A 5,646-nucleotide genomic window follows, 5' to 3' on the forward strand; every position below is an offset into this window, starting at 1 on the left:
ACTTACAAGTGTCTCTGGGGTTCCTGGGAAATTCAAGGCAGCTGCATGTTTGAAGAGTCTCTTCTAGCAAGTTTGTACTGCTTATATAACCACTGGAAGAGGTGTTTGGTCATAAATTTCAGAGTCTTGAATCTTCTGAAGAGTTTAATGAGCCTCCTTACTCCCTTCAGGAGGCTGTTTCTATGAATAGGAATTAGCTTACAATAAACCTCCACATCACAATAAGGTGTGCTTAGTTGACCAGCCTCTGTAAACTACACTGCAAAAATTCTTATTCATAAAAATGTTGAGTGTGTGTGGGTTTTTGCCCTCTGTATATATCTGTGCACCACTTGTGTGCCTAGTGTCCGTGGAGACCACAAGAGTGTATTGGATGCCCTGGGTTCTAAGAATTGAAACTGAATCATCTGGATCTGGAACTGAAGTCAGTGCTATTGACTGCTAAGCTGTCCCTCTAGCCCCTCAATAAATGGAATTTAGCCTTCGACACCAATGTTGCCCCAACTAGACTCTAGTGGAACAAAGTCCACTTCTGGCTCACAGGCCTCTTGAGAACACATTCCTTTCACATATTTGAACCTTGGGATGAGACATACGTAAATCAACAGCTCAAATGGTTTGGTTCTTAATGAAAACTCAGAGGTAACTGGTTCAGGACTGATTTGGCATTATGTCATCAATGGTCCAGATCCAGATGTGTTCCAGATTTCTTTTTCCACTTTTTAAAAATATTTTATGTGTATGAGTACACTGTAGCTGTACAGATGACTACGAGCCATCGTGTGTGGCTGCTGGGAATTGAACTCTGGACCTCTGCTGGGCCCCACTCGCTCTGGACCGCTCGCTCCAGTGTAATTCACTGTAGCTGTCTTCACATACACCAGAAGAGGGCATCAGATCTCATTACGGGTGGTTGTGAAAGCCACCATGTGGTTGCTGGGATCCAAACTCAGGACCTTCGGAGGAGCAGTCAATGCTCTTACCCACTGAGCCATCTCGCCAGCCCCTCTTTTTCCATTTTTTCCACAAGACCTTTTTTATATATTTAAAAAAAAAAAAAAAAACTCAAGTAGCCCAGACTGGCCCTAAACTTCTGATCTTACCTCTATCTCATATACCGAGATTACAGCTGTATGGTACATGCCTGGCTAAGCTTTATTCCTAAAGGTTACTTTATAGTTGCAAATTGGCAACCTATCCTGTATATTCAGGGAAAAATGGTAAAAACTAAACAAAAGAGAAGATGTTAAGGAGGTAAAGAAACTGGGTCTCTAACAGTAATGTGGAGAAGGGGCCTAGAATGCAAATGTAGGGCAGTATCAATAGGAGCAGAATGAATTGTGGGTGAAGTTGTAGTGCCTAAATGGTAAATAGGCCTGGTTTATTAGTAAATATGAGGGAGTAGAAGAAAAAGTTGATTCCCAGATTTCTGGCTTTATGAAAACTCAAATGGTAGGAGAGCTGCCATTGGAGATGAGATTTGTACACTCCTGAGTTCAGGGACATGAGATGCCTTGAAATAGGTGAGTATGAAGGTGTGGTTGGGTGTGCAAGGGAGTATATAGAAAGTCTTAGGGACACAGTTGCTGTCACGAAACACCATGACCAAGAACAAGCTGGGAGGAAAGAATTTATTTTCATTTGGCTTACACTTCCATATCATTGGAAGAAATCAGAACAGAAACTCAAAACAGGGCAGGAACCTGGAGGTAGAACCTGATGCAGAGGCCAAGGAGAGGGGCTGCCTACTGGCTTGCTCTCCCATTCCACCCAGCTTGTTCAGACTGCTATCTTATACTCAGGACTACCAGCCCAGGGATGATCCCATCTAAAATGGGCTGGGCCTTCCCACATCAGTCACTGATTAAGACAATTCTGTACAAGTTTGCCTGTAGCATAGTCTTGTGGAAGCACTTTCTCAATTGGGGTTCCCTCCTCTTAGATGACTCTAGCCTGTGTCAAGTTAACATAAAATTAACTAGCACACCAGAGAAGACTCAGTTGTTAGGGAGTAAAGGAAAAGACTCTCAAAAAGAAGTCAAGAAATTGGTAGCAAAATACCTATGGTTTTAGAATTTATCAGCATTGAGTTCTAAAAAGAGAGACTAGATCATAGGAGATACACAAGACAATGTATATAAAACGATGAAAGGGCCGGTAAACCATCAGTTGTATTTACAACCAGGCCATAAATTCATGGGGTAAGCATTCTCTGGAGGCAGCATGTATCCTGCAGTGATGGAGGTTACAGTGCAGTTGCAGAGGTGGTAATAGGCTGAGGGTATGTTATTTCCAATGCAGAGTCCCTGTCCCATTATTGATTTTAGGGTCAGCTTACCTCTATCTGGTTGCTGCCATCTACATCTATAGTCTGTGAATAGTCTCCAGAGATAGCTACTCCTTCATAGCACTGGGGCTGAGCGTTTAAGCAGAACCAACCATCCTGTGCTAAGTCCAGGTGAGAGCAATTAAGAATCTGGAAAGTGGCTTCTAATAATTGCAGGTCCTGACTCTGGTGGTGAAGTGGGCCCTGCAGGAGGTGGAATGGTTCTAGGAAGCATTTGGTTAGATGAAGTGAGATCTCGTTGGGGTGAAAGGGTGGTGGGTCCTGATGAGGGAGTGATGGTAGGCAGAGGCAGAGGTTGGGAGGAGTGTGGGTTTGGGCCTTGCTAATACCTTGTTGGGGCCTTAGGGGACTGTGGGTTTAACAAAGCTATGATGGAGCAGTTGGACAGTAAATAGGAGTCCCGGATCAGTCAGGGATGTATAAAGTCTTACCAGCAGTCCAATCAGCCTTCTTGCCTGCTGCCGTGGATTTTATGAGAAGGTTGTTGCATGGGGGTATCCGATTGTAAGGGGGCTCAAAACAAGGTCTGCAAGTCTCTCTCCTAGGAGGCTGGGTGTCCTTTCTTATGCAGGACCAGGCTCTAAGTGTCTGTGCATACCCAAACTGAGTGTCTGTGTATCCCCAAACCAGGTTACAGTGATGAGGTCATCTTTGATGGGGGACTTCAGCTTATCCACCCAGTAGATTCCCATCCCCATGTCACACAGAAAAAGGACTCTGGACCTCCTTTGGTTCACTGGCTCTGATTCCCAGAGTGCCCTGAGCAGACATAAAAAGCCTGAGACTGTGTGTTCCTTTTGGCCCTGGGTAAGTTGCAACTGTAACCAGGAAGAGCTGTTGATCTGAGAGGTCCCATCCCTCATCCCACTTGGTCACACAGGTCTACATGAAGGTCATGAATCCAGGTGTCTAGGGGAGCCAAGTGGGAGGTAGAGTTGGCACTCATACCCGTTGCAGCATTAACTAACTGCCAGGTTAGATTTAGGAGATAGTGGCTGGTGCAGCAAAGCATTAAGCAGTAAGCAAGCAGGATCAGGAGCACTGGAGTTGCAGTTTTGGTAGATAGGGTATGGGGTGACCTTCCATTGTTCTTGTGGCCGTTCATCTGGAAGTCTCCTCCAGTGGAACCTCCACTGCTGGGTCGTCTCTCTTCTGGAAGGCTTAATGTGGGAGTGGTATATCCAGATCCTGATCCCATCTGTAGGCATGGTGAGGATCATGGTGTGGGGTCCTTTCCAGCAAGGTCCCAGAGTCTGTGGTTATGTCTCTTAATCCAAACTTCATCACCTGGTTTAAAGCAATGGGTAGAGTACACTCAAACCTGGCAGATGGCAGGCCAGAGTTATTTCTGGACCCTATAAAAATATCCAAGGATCTTAAAAACTTACGTTGGTCATATTCAGCTAAGATATCAGACTGGAGTTTAGTCTGCATGGGAAGTGCCTCCCATATAAGATCTCAAAGGGGGTGAGACCTAAAATATAGCAGGTGTTCCTAGCCTTTTATAAGGCATAAAGCAGGAGTCAAGGATTAATTTGGTCAAGGCCTCCTTCAGGGTCCGATCCATCCTCTCTACTTGCCCTGAACTCTGGGGTCTGTATGCACAATGTAATTTCCAGTTGGTTTTGAGAACCTGTGCTAGAGATTGAGTTACCTGAGAGATGGATGCTGGTCCACTGCATCCCAAGCAGGGCAGGCAAACTGGGCCTGGGTGTGATGTCTTCCGGAAGCTCCTTTGCCACTGGGTTGGCAGTCTTCGTAGGATAAGCTACCATTCTTGGAAAAGTTATCTATAAAAACTAGCAAATGCTTATATCCATGTGTTTCTGGTTTTATTTCTGTATGCTCTAGTTCCCAATTAGCCCCTGGCTGTTGACCCCTGATTCTCCTTGATTGAGGGGTTCACAGCCTGAGAGGTGGGACAATGTGAGATTACCTGATCAACCAAGTGTCCGAAGTCAAATATTTTGTACCTTGCCCCTCGCAGCAGTTCCTTCAGTTTTCGGTGACCCAGATGTGAAGCTTGATGAATCTGATGGGTGAATTGCTTTGCAAATCCCTCAGGTAGGATGGTTCAGGTAGGATGGTTCAGCCTTCAGAGGTCAGCTTCTGTAAACCCCTTGGCATTTTGCCTGATCTTGTTTGTCTTCAGCAGTATATTCGGGGATGGCTGGGAGCAGAGGGTGGGAAGGCTACCAAGATGTTGGCATTGGAAGCTTGGGTGGCCTCCCTTGTGGCTTTATCAGCTAGCCTGTTACCTTGAGCTATTTCTGTTGTCCCTTTCTGTTCCCTGGCCACTTTGAGATGAAGCCATAATGCCTCCAATAAAGTAAATATCTCTTCCTTACTTTTGATGGCTTTTCCTTCAGCAGTCAATAATCCCCTCTTGGTATATGGACCCATGTACATGAGCCGTGCAAAGGCATAGCTGCTGTCATTGTAGATGATAGTTAGCTATGGCCCCTTTTGCCAGTTTTAAAGCCTAGGTTAGAGCCATTCGTTCAGCTTTCTGGGCTGAAGTTCCCAGTGGGTGGCAAAGCAGTTGCCCAAATAACCACCATCGCTGCATACCTGATCCCTTTCTGGATGAGGCTGCTTCTATATGTGAAGTAGATATGTTCTGTGTCTAGCCTGGGCATGTCAGTCAAGTCCAGCCTGATGTTCTGGATGTGCCCCAGAACTATAGAGCAATCATGCTGCATGTCTTGAGGATGGGTCAGGTAGTGGGGTGGCTGGGCTTAGGGCAGATGATGGGTTATATCTTATGCAAGGGGGATTCAAAAGTAGAGCCCGAAAGTGCACCAGTGGTGTTGGATTCTTGAGGGTCCCCTCAATAGTATGGGAGGTGGTGATAACAAGTTCTTACCCTATGGTTATTTTGTTAGCATTCTTGACTAGCAGGACAGTGGCAGCTGTGATCCAGAGGCAGGCCACCCATCTTTGGGCTATGGGGTCCAGCTTCTTTTTTTTTTTTTTTTTTTTTTTTTTTTTTTTTTTTTTTTTTTTTTTTTTTTTTGGTTTTTCAAGACAGGGTTTCTCTGTGTAGCCCTGGCTATTCTGGAACTCACTCTGTAGACCAGGCTGGCCTCAAACTCAGAAATCCACCTGTCTCTGCCTCCCAAGTGCTAGGATTAAAGGCGTGCGTCACCACCGCCCGGCAAGGGGTCCAACTTCTTAGATAAATAAGTCACAAATCTTTTCCATAGTCCCAAAGTTTGGATGAACACTCCCTTTGCTATCCCCTTTGTCTCATCCACATACAGGTGGAAAGGCCTGTGAATGTCTGGGAGGGTCAAGGC

At 45.6% G+C, this 5,646-nt stretch overlaps 1 long non-coding RNA gene across 1 annotated transcript; it reads right to left on the reverse strand.

Annotated features, from left to right (window-relative positions):
* Window positions 1-2,154: 2,154 nt before the first annotated feature.
* LOC116090579 lies at window positions 2,155-5,312 on the reverse strand. The gene is made up of 2 exons (XR_004118728.1): window positions 4,002-5,312; window positions 2,155-3,634 (listed from the first exon to the last, which is right to left on the reverse strand). It is a non-coding gene; the product is annotated as an uncharacterized LOC116090579 (long non-coding RNA).
* Between the last annotated feature and the right edge of the window lie 334 nt (window positions 5,313-5,646).

This window comes from Mastomys coucha, unplaced genomic scaffold, assembly GCF_008632895.1.
Source record: "Mastomys coucha isolate ucsf_1 unplaced genomic scaffold, UCSF_Mcou_1 pScaffold15, whole genome shotgun sequence".
Lineage (NCBI taxonomy): Eukaryota > Metazoa > Chordata > Mammalia > Rodentia > Muridae > Mastomys > Mastomys coucha.